The sequence below is a fragment of the Lithobates pipiens genome, unplaced genomic scaffold, assembly GCF_037356315.1.
Source record: "Lithobates pipiens isolate NorthernLeopardFrog02 unplaced genomic scaffold, aLitPip1_a1.2 Scaffold_28, whole genome shotgun sequence".
Taxonomy (NCBI): Eukaryota; Metazoa; Chordata; class Amphibia; order Anura; family Ranidae; genus Lithobates; species Lithobates pipiens.
This window is the reverse complement of record NW_027507789.1, coordinates 228,159,371-228,172,851: the sequence shown is the minus strand read 5'-3', so window position 1 is coordinate 228,172,851 and position 13,481 is coordinate 228,159,371. Positions and strand designations below refer to the sequence as shown.

Sequence of the window (13,481 nt, the reverse complement as noted above, 5' to 3'; positions counted from 1 at the left end):
GGTGTCAGTGGGAGGAATAGTGCCCCATCATTGGTATCAGTGGGAGGAATAGTTCCCCATCATTGGTGTCAGTGGGAGCAATAGTGCCCCATCATTGGTGTCAGTGGGAGGAATAGTGCCCCATCATTGGTGTCAGTGGGAGGAATAGTGTCCCATCATTGGTATCAGTGGGAGGAATAGTGCCCCATCATTGGTGTCAGTGGGAGGAATAGTGCCCCATCATTGGTATCAGTGGGAGGAATAGTGCCACATCATTGGTATCAGTGGGAGGAATAGTGTCCCATCATTGGTGTCAGTGGGAGGAATAGTGCTCCATCATTGGTATCAGTGGGAGGAATAGTGCCACATCATTGGTATCAGTGGGAGGAATAGTGCCCCATCATTGGTGTCAGTGGGAGGAATAGTGCCCCATCATTGGTGTCAGTGGGAGGAATAGTGCTCCATCATTGGTATCAGTGGGAGGAATAGTGCCACATCATTGGTATCAGTGGGAGGAATAGTGCCCCATCATTGGTATCAGTGGGAGGAATAGTGCCCCATCATTGGTATCAGTGGGAGGAATAGTGCCCCATCATTGGTGTCAGTGGGAGGAATAGTGCCCCATCATTGGTGTCATGAGGGCTGAATAAAAGCAAGCAAAGGGCCGCAGTTTAGGACCCTTGAACTTGGAGATAAGATTTATTATGGGAATGGGGGAGGGGAGATGTAATGCTTTGTATGGACTGGTTGGACAGAAGTGTCGGCGGACGTCATACATTACTCCTCATTGGATGGAGACTCGTCCTCTTCGCTGTATCATCTCTATATACTCAGTACAGCTCTGCTCTGCATTACCCAGCACTGTCCACTAGATGTCCCCATAGCGCTCCCGATTTCACCTGATGCTGATGCTCTCCATACAAATGGCAACACTAAAGACGGAAGCAATTGCAATATTATTAAACTGTCCAATCAGCAATCAGCAACTGTTTCCCGGGTCCTGAGCAAACAAATTATAGAAATGGGGATAGAAAAAAGATTGAAACTGCCTTGTGACTGCTGTGGCGAGGGTCTAAATCGCCTCCAAGACTCCCTCCAATCATGTGGATGATCTGAATCACGGAATTGGGGGCGGCTGATTGCTGTGCAAAGTTCGTCTTCATTTGATTGTTTTTGATATTGGAAATGGAGAGAAAGCAGGAGAAGTTTATGTCCAGAATACAGATCCCCTCAGAATGATTATTATACGCGATTTATATGGCGCCAACCGTGTACACAGAGCTTTACTATATACAAGGAGATATATAGGGTATATATACAGCTACAATTCAATATATGAAGGTTAGAAGAGGCCTGCTTGTTTTGATAGCTGACAATCTAAAAGGGATGGGCAAGTGATACGAGAGGTAATAACTGTGTGGGGACGAGTTGATGAGAAAGTAGTTTATTATGTGGAGGGAGGGGCTTCCCTGAAGAGATGAGTTTTCTGGGATCTCCTAAAGATGGTCGGAGTAGGAGATAGATTGGGGTGAAAAGTTCATGAGGATGGGAGAGGCTCAGGAGAAGTCCTGGAGGGGAGTATGGAAGAAGGTGATGAGGGACCTTGAGAGTAGAAGGAGAGAAGAGGATGATTTGGGTGATATTTTGAGATGAGATCGGTGATGTATCTTGGAGGAGAGTTGTAAATTGCTGCATATGTTGTGAGTATTTTGAATTGTATTTCATGGGTGAGCAGAGACCACTGGACGGATTGGTAGAGAGGAGTGGAGGACACTGAATGGAGACCAGTGGAGGGATTGGTAGAGAGGGGTGGAGGACACTGAATGGAGACCAGTGGATGGATTGGTAGAGAGGGGTGGAGGACACTGAATGGAGACCAGTGGAGGGATTGGTAGAGAGGAGTGGAGGACACTGAATGGAGGTCAGTGGAGGGATTGGTAGAGAGGGGTGGAGGACACTGAATGGAGACCAGTGGAGGGATTGGTAGAGAGGAGTGGAGGACACTGAATGGAGGTCAGTGGAGGGATTGGTAGAGAGGAGTGGAGGACACTGAATGGAGACCAGTGGAGGGATTGGTAGAGAGGGGTGGAGGACACTGAATGGAGGTCAGTGGAGGGAATGTCAGAGAGGGGTGGAGGACACTGAATGGAGACTAGTGGAGGGATTGGTAGAGAGGGGTGGAGGACACTGAATGGAGACCAGTGGAGGGATTGGTAGAGAGGGGTGGAGGACACTGAATGGAGACCAGTGGAGGGATTGGTAGAGAGGGGTGGAAGACACTGAATGGAGGTCAGTGGAGGGATTGGTAGAGAGGGGTGGAGGACACTGAATGGAGACCAGTGGAGGGATTGGTAGAGAGAGGTGGAGGACACTGAATGGAGGTCAGTGGAGGGATTGGTAGAGAGGGGTGGAGGACACTGAATGGAGGTCAGTGGAGGGATTGGTAGAGAGGGATGGAGGAGGACACTGAATGGAGACCAGTGGAGGGATTGGTAGAGAGGGGTGGAGGACACTGAATGGAGGTCAGTGGACGGATTGGTAGAGAGGAGTGGAGGACACTGAATGGAGGTCAGTGGAGGGATTGGTAGAGAGGAGTGGAGGACACTGAATGGAGACCAGTGGAGGGATTGGTAGAGAGGGGTGGAGGACACTGAATGGAGGTCAGTGGAGGGAATGTCAGAGAGGGGTGGAGGACACTGAATGGAGACTAGTGGAGGGATTGGTAGAGAGGGGTGGAGGACACTGAATGGAGACCAGTGGAGGGATTGGTAGAGAGGGGTGGAGGACACTGAATGGAGACCAGTGGAGGGATTGGTAGAGAGAGGTGGAGGACACTGAATGGAGGTCAGTGGTGGGATTGGTAGAGAGGGGTGGAAGACACTGAATGGAGGTCAGTGGAGGGATTGGTAGAGAGGGGTGGAGGACACTGAATGGAGGTCAGTGGAGGGATTGGTAGAGAGGGATGGAGGAGGACACTGAATGGAGACCAGTGGAGGGATTGGTAGAGAGGGGTGGAGGACACTGAATGGAGACCAGTGGAGGGATTGGTAGAGAGAGGTGGAGGACACTGAATGGAGACCAGTGGAGGGATTGGTAGAGAGGGGTGGAGGACACTGAATGGAGACCAGTGGAGGGATTGGTAGAGAGAGGTGGAGGACACTGAATGGAGACCAGTGGAGGGATTGGCAGAGAGGGGTGGAGGACACTGAATGGAGACCAGTGGAGGGATTGGTAGAGAGGGGAGGAGGACACTGAATGGAGACCAGTGGAGGGATTGGTAGAGAGAGGTGGAGGACACTGAATGGAGGTCAGTGGAGGGATTGGTAGAGAGGGGTGGAGGACACTGAATGGAGACCAGTGGTGGGATTGGTAGAGAGGGGTGGAGGACACTGAATGGAGACCAGTGGTGGGATTGGTAGAGAGGGGTGGAGGGATTGGTAGAGAGGGGTGGAGGACACTGAATGGAGGTCAGTGGTGGGATTGGTAGAGAGGGGTGGAGGACACTGAATGGAGACCAGTGGTGGGATTGGTAGAGAGGGGTGGAGGACACTGAATGGAGGTCAGTGGAGGGATTGGTAGAGAGGGGTGGAGGACACTGAATGGAGACCAGTGGAGGGATTGGTAGAGAGGGGTGGAGGACACTGAATGGAGGTCAGTGGAGGGATTGGTAGAGAGGGGTGGAGGACACTGAATGGAGACCAGTGGAGGGATTGGTAGAGAGGGGTGGAGGACACTGAATGGAGGTCAGTGGAGGGATTGGTAGAGAGGGGTGGAGGACACTGAATGGAGGTCAGTGGAGGGATTGGTAGAGAGGGGGGGTGGAGGACAGTGAATGGAGACCAGTGGAGGGATTGGCAGAGAGGGGTCGAGGACACTGAATGGAGGTCAGTGGAGGGATTGGTAGAGAGGGGGGAGGACACTGAATGGAGGCCAGTGGAGGGATTGGTAGAGAGGAGTGGAGGACACTGAATGGAGGTCAGTGGAGGGATTGGTAGAGAGGGGTGGAGGACACTGAATGGAGACCAGTGGAGGGATTGGTAGAGAGGGGTGGGGGACACTGAATGGAGGTCAGTGGAGGGATTGGTAGAGAGGGGTGGAGGACACTGAATGGAGACCAGTGGAGGGATTGGTAGAGAGGGGGGGTGGAGGACAGTGAATGGAGACCAGTGGAGGGATTGGCAGAGAGGGGTGGAGGACACTGAATGGAGGTCAGTGGAGGGATTGGTAGAGAGGGGGGAGGACACTGAATGGAGGCCAGTGGAGGGATTGGTAGAGAGGGGTGGAGGACACTGAATGGAGGTCAGTGGAGGGATTGGTAGAGAGGGGTGGAGGACACTGAATGGAGGCCAGTGGAGGGATTGGTAGAGAGGAGTGGAGGACACTGAATGGAGGTCAGTGGAGGGATTGGTAGAGAGGGGTGGAGGACACTGAATGGAGACCAGTGGAGGGATTGGTAGAGAGGTGTGGAGGACACTGAATGGAGACCAGTGGAGGGATTGGTAGAGAGGGGTGGGGGACACTGAATGGAGGTCAGTGGAGGGATTGGTAGAGAGGGGTGGAGGACACTGAATGGAGACCAGTGGAGGGATCGGTAGAGAGGGGTGGAGGACACTGAATGGAGGTCAGTGGAAGGATTGGTAGAGAGGGGTGGGGGACACTGAATGGAGGTCAGTGGAGGGATTGGTAGAGAGGGGTGGAGGACACTGAATGGAGGTCAGTGGAGGGATTGGTAGAGAGGGGTGGAGGACACTGAATGGAGGCCAGTGGAGGGATTGGTAGAGAGGGATGGAGGACACTGAATGGAGGTCAGTGGAGGGATTGGTAGAGAGGAGTGGAGGACACTGAATGGAGGTCAGTGGAGGGATTGGTAGAGAGGGGTGGAGGACACTGAATGGAGACCAGTGGAGGGATTGGTAGAGAGGGGTGGGGGACACTGAATGGAGGTCAGTGGAGGGATTGGTAGAGAGGGGTGGAGGACACTGAATGGAGACCAGTGGAGGGATTGGTAGAGAGGGGGGGTGGAGGACAGTGAATGGAGACCAGTGGAGGGATTGGCAGAGAGGGGTGGAGGACACTGAATGGAGGTCAGTGGAGGGATTGGTAGAGAGGGGGGAGGACACTGAATGGAGGCCAGTGGAGGGATTGGTAGAGAGGGGTGGAGGACACTGAATGGAGGTCAGTGGAGGGATTGGTAGAGAGGGGTGGAGGACACTGAATGGAGGCCAGTGGAGGGATTGGTAGAGAGGAGTGGAGGACACTGAATGGAGGTCAGTGGAGGGATTGGTAGAGAGGGGTGGAGGACACTGAATGGAGACCAGTGGAGGGATTGGTAGAGAGGTGTGGAGGACACTGAATGGAGACCAGTGGAGGGATTGGTAGAGAGGGGTGGGGGACACTGAATGGAGGTCAGTGGAGGGATTGGTAGAGAGGGGTGGAGGACACTGAATGGAGACCAGTGGAGGGATCGGTAGAGAGGGGTGGAGGACACTGAATGGAGGTCAGTGGAAGGATTGGTAGAGAGGGGTGGGGGACACTGAATGGAGGTCAGTGGAGGGATTGGTAGAGAGGGGTGGAGGACACTGAATGGAGGTCAGTGGAGGGATTGGTAGAGAGGGGTGGAGGACACTGAATGGAGGCCAGTGGAGGGATTGGTAGAGAGGGATGGAGGACACTGAATGGAGGTCAGTGGAGGGATTGGTAGAGAGGAGTGGAGGACACTGAATGGAGGTCAGTGGAGGGATTGGTAGAGAGGGGTGGAGGACACTGAATGGAGGTCAGTGGAGGGATTGGTAGAGAGGGGTGGAGGACACTGAATGGAGGTCAGTGGGGGGATTGGTAGAGAGGGGTGGAGGACACTGAATGGAGGTCAGTGGAGGGATTGGTAGAGAGGGGTGGAGGACACTGAATGGAGACCAGTGGAGGGATTGGTAGAGAGGGGTGGAGGACACTGAATGGAGGTCAGTGGAGGGATTGGTAGAGAGGGGTGGAGGACATTGAATGGAGGTCAGTGGAGGGATTGGTAGAGAGGGGTGGAGGACACTGAATGGAGGTCAGTGGTGGGATTGGTAGAGAGGGGTGGAGGACACTGAATGGAGACCAGTGGAGGGATTGGTAGAGAGGGGTGGAGGACACTGAATGGAGGTCAGTGGAGGGATTGGTAGAGAGGGGTGGAGGACATTGAATGGAGGTCAGTGGAGGGATTGGTAGAGAGGGGTGGAGGACACTGAATGGAGGTCAGTGGAGGGATTGGTGGAGAGGGGTGGAGGACACTGAGTGGAGGTCAGTGGAGGGATTGGCAGAGAGGGGTGGAGGACACTGAATGGAGACCAGTGGAGGGATTGGTAGAGAGAGGTGGAGGACACTGAGTGGAGGTCAGTGGAGGGATTGGCAGAGAGGGGTGGAGGACACTGAATGGAGACCAGTGGAGGGATTGGTAGAGAGAGGTGGAGGACACTGAGTGGAGGTCAGTGGAGGGATTGGCAGAGAGGGGTGGAGGACACTGAATGGAGGTCAGTGGAGGGATTGGTAGAGAGGGGTGGAAGACACTGAATGGAGACCAGTGGAGGGATTGGTAGAGAGGGGTGGAGGACACTGAATGGAGACCAGTGGAGGGATTGGTAGAGAGGGGTGGAGGACACTGAATGGAGGTCAGTGGAGGGATTGGTAGAGAGGGGTGGAGGACACTGAATGGAGGTCAGTGGAGGGATTGGTAGAGAGGGGTGGAGGACACTGAATGGGAGGTCAGTGGAGGGATTGGCAGAGAGGGGTGGAGGACACTGAATGGAGGTCAGTGGAGGGATTGGTAGAGAGGGGTGGAGGACACTGAATGGAGGTCAGTGGAGGGATTGGTAGAGAGAGGTGGAGGACACTGAATGGAGGTCAGTGGAAGGATTGGCAGAGAGGGGTGGAGGACACTGAATGGAGACCAGTGGAGGGATTGGTAGAGAGGGGTGGAGGACACTGAGTGGAGACCAGTGGAGGGATTGGTAGAGAGGGGTGGAGGACACTGAGTGGAGACCAGTTGAGGGATTGGTAGAGAGGGGTGGAGGACACTGAGTGGAGACCAGTGGAGGGATTGGTAGAGAGGGGTGGAGGACACTGAATGGAGACCAGTGGAGGGATTGGTAGAGAGGGGTGGAGGACACTGAATGGAGACCAGTGGAGGGATTGGTGGAGAGGGGTGGAGGACACTGAATGGAGGTCAGTGGAGGGATTGGTAGAGAGGGGTGGAAGACACTGAATGGAGACCAGTGGAGGGATTGGTAGAGAGGGGTGGAGGACACTGAATGGAGACCAGTGGAGGGATTGGTAGAGAGGGGTGGAGGACACTGAATGGAGGTCAGTGGAGGGATTGGTAGAGAGGGGTGGAGGACACTGAATGGAGGTCAGTGGAGGGATTGGTAGAGAGGGGTGGAGGACACTGAATGGAGGTCAGTGGAGGGATTGGCAGAGAGGGGTGGAGGACACTGAATGGAGGTCAGTGGAGGGATTGGTAGAGAGGGGTGGAGGACACTGAATGGAGGTCAGTGGAGGGATTGGTAGAGAGAGGTGGAGGACACTGAATGGAGGTCAGTGGAGGGATTGGCAGAGAGGGGTGGAGGACACTGAATGGAGGTCAGTGGAGGGATTGGCAGAGAGGGGTGGAGGACACTGAATGGAGACCAGTGGAGGGATTGGTAGAGAGGGGTGGAGGACACTGAGTGGAGACCAGTGGAGGGATTGGTAGAGAGGGGTGGAGGACACTGAGTGGAGACCAGTTGAGGGATTGGTAGAGAGGGGTGGAGGACACTGAGTGGAGACCAGTGGAGGGATTGGTAGAGAGGGGTGGAGGACACTGAATGGAGACCAGTGGAGGGATTGGTAGAGAGGGGTGGAGGACACTGAGTGGAGACCAGTGGAGGGATTGGTAGAGGGGGGTGGAGGACACTGAATGGAGGTCAGTGGGGGGATTGGTAGAGAGGGGTGGAGGACACTGAATGGAGGTCAGTGGAGGGATTGGTAGAGAGGGGTGGAGGACACTGAATGGAGACCAGTGGAGGGAATGGTAGAGAGGGGTGGAGGACACTGAATGGAGGTCAGTGGAGGGATTGGTAGAGAGGGGTGGAGGACATTGAATGGAGGTCAGTGGAGGGATTGGTAGAGAGGGGTGGAGGACACTGAATGGAGGTCAGTGGTGGGATTGGTAGAGAGGGGTGGAGGACACTGAATGGAGACCAGTGGAGGGATTGGTAGAGAGGGGTGGAGGACACTGAATGGAGGTCAGTGGAGGGATTGGTAGAGAGGGGTGGAGGACATTGAATGGAGGTCAGTGGAGGGATTGGTAGAGAGGGGTGGAGGACACTGAATGGAGGTCAGTGGAGGGATTGGTGGAGAGGGGTGGAGGACACTGAGTGGAGGTCAGTGGAGGGATTGGCAGAGAGGGGTGGAGGACACTGAATGGAGACCAGTGGAGGGATTGGTAGAGAGAGGTGGAGGACACTGAGTGGAGGTCAGTGGAGGGATTGGCAGAGAGGGGTGGAGGACACTGAATGGAGACCAGTGGAGGGATTGGTAGAGAGAGGTGGAGGACACTGAGTGGAGGTCAGTGGAGGGATTGGCAGAGAGGGGTGGAGGACACTGAATGGAGGTCAGTGGAGGGATTGGTAGAGAGGGGTGGAAGACACTGAATGGAGACCAGTGGAGGGATTGGTAGAGAGGGGTGGAGGACACTGAATGGAGACCAGTGGAGGGATTGGTAGAGAGGGGTGGAGGACACTGAATGGAGGTCAGTGGAGGGATTGGTAGAGAGGGGTGGAGGACACTGAATGGAGGTCAGTGGAGGGATTGGTAGAGAGGGGTGGAGGACACTGAATGGGAGGTCAGTGGAGGGATTGGCAGAGAGGGGTGGAGGACACTGAATGGAGGTCAGTGGAGGGATTGGTAGAGAGGGGTGGAGGACACTGAATGGAGGTCAGTGGAGGGATTGGTAGAGAGAGGTGGAGGACACTGAATGGAGGTCAGTGGAAGGATTGGCAGAGAGGGGTGGAGGACACTGAATGGAGACCAGTGGAGGGATTGGTAGAGAGGGGTGGAGGACACTGAGTGGAGACCAGTGGAGGGATTGGTAGAGAGGGGTGGAGGACACTGAGTGGAGACCAGTTGAGGGATTGGTAGAGAGGGGTGGAGGACACTGAGTGGAGACCAGTGGAGGGATTGGTAGAGAGGGGTGGAGGACACTGAATGGAGACCAGTGGAGGGATTGGTAGAGAGGGGTGGAGGACACTGAATGGAGACCAGTGGAGGGATTGGTGGAGAGGGGTGGAGGACACTGAATGGAGGTCAGTGGAGGGATTGGTAGAGAGGGGTGGAAGACACTGAATGGAGACCAGTGGAGGGATTGGTAGAGAGGGGTGGAGGACACTGAATGGAGACCAGTGGAGGGATTGGTAGAGAGGGGTGGAGGACACTGAATGGAGGTCAGTGGAGGGATTGGTAGAGAGGGGTGGAGGACACTGAATGGAGGTCAGTGGAGGGATTGGTAGAGAGGGGTGGAGGACACTGAATGGAGGTCAGTGGAGGGATTGGCAGAGAGGGGTGGAGGACACTGAATGGAGGTCAGTGGAGGGATTGGTAGAGAGGGGTGGAGGACACTGAATGGAGGTCAGTGGAGGGATTGGTAGAGAGAGGTGGAGGACACTGAATGGAGGTCAGTGGAAGGATTGGCAGAGAGGGGTGGAGGACACTGAATGGAGACCAGTGGAGGGATTGGTAGAGAGGGGTGGAGGACACTGAGTGGAGACCAGTGGAGGGATTGGTAGAGAGGGGTGGAGGACACTGAGTGGAGACCAGTTGAGGGATTGGTAGAGAGGGGTGGAGGACACTGAGTGGAGACCAGTGGAGGGATTGGTAGAGAGGGGTGGAGGACACTGAATGGAGACCAGTGGAGGGATTGGTAGAGAGGGGTGGAGGACACTGAGTGGAGACCAGTGGAGGGATTGGTAGAGAGGGGTGGAGGACACTGAATGGAGACCAGTGGAGGGATTGGTAGAGAGGGGTGGAGGACACTGAGTGGAGACCAGTGGAGGGATTGGTAGAGAGGGGTGGAGGACACTGAATGGAGACCAGTGGAGGGATTGGTAGAGAGGGGTGGAGGACACTGAATGGAGACCAGTGGAGGGATTGGTGGAGAGGGGTGGAGGACACTGAATGGAGGTCAGTGGAGGGATTGGTAGAGAGGGGTGGAAGACACTGAATGGAGACCAGTGGAGGGATTGGTAGAGAGGGGTGGAGGACACTGAATGGAGACCAGTGGAGGGATTGGTAGAGAGGGGTGGAGGACACTGAATGGAGGTCAGTGGAGGGATTGGTAGAGAGGGGTGGAGGACACTGAATGGAGGTCAGTGGAGGGATTGGTAGAGAGGGGTGGAGGACACTGAATGGAGGTCAGTGGAGGGATTGGCAGAGAGGGGTGGAGGACACTGAATGGAGGTCAGTGGAGGGATTGGTAGAGAGGGGTGGAGGACACTGAATGGAGGTCAGTGGAGGGATTGGTAGAGAGAGGTGGAGGACACTGAATGGAGGTCAGTGGAGGGATTGGCAGAGAGGGGTGGAGGACACTGAATGGAGGTCAGTGGAGGGATTGGCAGAGAGGGGTGGAGGACACTGAATGGAGACCAGTGGAGGGATTGGTAGAGAGGGGTGGAGGACACTGAATGGAGGTCAGTGGAGGGATTGGTAGAGAGGGGTGGAGGACACTGAGTGGAGACCAGTTGAGGGATTGGTAGAGAGGGGTGGAGGACACTGAGTGGAGACCAGTGGAGGGATTGGTAGAGAGGGGTGGAGGACACTGAATGGAGACCAGTGGAGGGATTGGTAGAGAGGGGTGGAGGACACTGAGTGGAGACCAGTGGAGGGATTGGTAGAGAGGGGTGGAGGACACTGAGTGGAGACCAGTGGAGGGATTGGTAGAGGGGGGTGGAGGACACTGAATGGAGGTCAGTGGGGGGATTGGTAGAGAGGGGTGGAGGACACTGAATGGAGGTCAGTGGAGGGATTGGTAGAGAGGGGTGGAGGACACTGAATGGAGACCAGTGGAGGGATTGGTAGAGAGGGGTGGAGGACACTGAATGGAGGTCAGTGGAGGGATTGGTAGAGAGGGGTGGAGGACATTGAATGGAGGTCAGTGGAGGGATTGGTAGAGAGGGGTGGAGGACACTGAATGGAGGTCAGTGGTGGGATTGGTAGAGAGGGGTGGAGGACACTGAATGGAGACCAGTGGAGGGATTGGTAGAGAGGGGTGGAGGACACTGAATGGAGGTCAGTGGAGGGATTGGTAGAGAGGGGTGGAGGACATTGAATGGAGGTCAGTGGAGGGATTGGTAGAGAGGGGTGGAGGACACTGAATGGAGGTCAGTGGAGGGATTGGTGGAGAGGGGTGGAGGACACTGAGTGGAGGTCAGTGGAGGGATTGGCAGAGAGGGGTGGAGGACACTGAATGGAGACCAGTGGAGGGATTGGTAGAGAGAGGTGGAGGACACTGAGTGGAGGTCAGTGGAGGGATTGGCAGAGAGGGGTGGAGGACACTGAATGGAGACCAGTGGAGGGATTGGTAGAGAGAGGTGGAGGACACTGAGTGGAGGTCAGTGGAGGGATTGGCAGAGAGGGGTGGAGGACACTGAATGGAGGTCAGTGGAGGGATTGGTAGAGAGGGGTGGAAGACACTGAATGGAGACCAGTGGAGGGATTGGTAGAGAGGGGTGGAGGACACTGAATGGAGACCAGTGGAGGGATTGGTAGAGAGGGGTGGAGGACACTGAATGGAGGTCAGTGGAGGGATTGGTAGAGAGGGGTGGAGGACACTGAATGGAGGTCAGTGGAGGGATTGGTAGAGAGGGGTGGAGGACACTGAATGGGAGGTCAGTGGAGGGATTGGCAGAGAGGGGTGGAGGACACTGAATGGAGGTCAGTGGAGGGATTGGTAGAGAGGGGTGGAGGACACTGAATGGAGGTCAGTGGAGGGATTGGTAGAGAGAGGTGGAGGACACTGAATGGAGGTCAGTGGAAGGATTGGCAGAGAGGGGTGGAGGACACTGAATGGAGACCAGTGGAGGGATTGGTAGAGAGGGGTGGAGGACACTGAGTGGAGACCAGTGGAGGGATTGGTAGAGAGGGGTGGAGGACACTGAGTGGAGACCAGTTGAGGGATTGGTAGAGAGGGGTGGAGGACACTGAGTGGAGACCAGTGGAGGGATTGGTAGAGAGGGGTGGAGGACACTGAATGGAGACCAGTGGAGGGATTGGTAGAGAGGGGTGGAGGACACTGAATGGAGACCAGTGGAGGGATTGGTGGAGAGGGGTGGAGGACACTGAATGGAGGTCAGTGGAGGGATTGGTAGAGAGGGGTGGAAGACACTGAATGGAGACCAGTGGAGGGATTGGTAGAGAGGGGTGGAGGACACTGAATGGAGACCAGTGGAGGGATTGGTAGAGAGGGGTGGAGGACACTGAATGGAGGTCAGTGGAGGGATTGGTAGAGAGGGGTGGAGGACACTGAATGGAGGTCAGTGGAGGGATTGGTAGAGAGGGGTGGAGGACACTGAATGGAGGTCAGTGGAGGGATTGGCAGAGAGGGGTGGAGGACACTGAATGGAGGTCAGTGGAGGGATTGGTAGAGAGGGGTGGAGGACACTGAATGGAGGTCAGTGGAGGGATTGGTAGAGAGAGGTGGAGGACACTGAATGGAGGTCAGTGGAAGGATTGGCAGAGAGGGGTGGAGGACACTGAATGGAGACCAGTGGAGGGATTGGTAGAGAGGGGTGGAGGACACTGAGTGGAGACCAGTGGAGGGATTGGTAGAGAGGGGTGGAGGACACTGAGTGGAGACCAGTTGAGGGATTGGTAGAGAGGGGTGGAGGACACTGAGTGGAGACCAGTGGAGGGATTGGTAGAGAGGGGTGGAGGACACTGAATGGAGACCAGTGGAGGGATTGGTAGAGAGGGGTGGAGGACACTGAGTGGAGACCAGTGGAGGGATTGGTAGAGAGGGGTGGAGGACACTGAATGGAGACCAGTGGAGGGATTGGTAGAGAGGGGTGGAGGACACTGAGTGGAGACCAGTGGAGGGATTGGTAGAGAGGGGTGGAGGACACTGAATGGAGACCAGTGGAGGGATTGGTAGAGAGGGGTGGAGGACACTGAATGGAGGTCAGTGGAGGGATTGGTAGAGAGGGGTGGAGGACACTGAGTGGAGACCAGTGGAGGGATTGGTAGAGAGGGGTGGAGGACACTGAGTGGAGACCAGTTGAGGGATTGGTAGAGAGGGGTGGAGGACACTGAGTGGAGACCAGTGGAGGGATTGGTAGAGAGGGGTGGAGGACACTGAATGGAGACCAGTGGAGGGATTGGTAGAGAGGGGTGGAGGACACTGAATGGAGACCAGTGGAGGGATTGGTGGAGAGGGGTGGAGGACACTGAATGGAGGTCAGTGGAGGGATTGGTAGAGAGGGGTGGAAGACACTGAATGG

At 55.5% G+C, this 13,481-nt stretch overlaps 1 protein-coding gene across 1 annotated transcript in view; it reads left to right on the top strand.

Moving 5' to 3' along the window:
* The window catches only part of PRKCA (protein kinase C alpha), a gene marked incomplete in the record, with an annotated part of 355,905 nt that overhangs the window by 271,903 nt on the left and 70,521 nt on the right, over nucleotides 1-13,481 (top strand).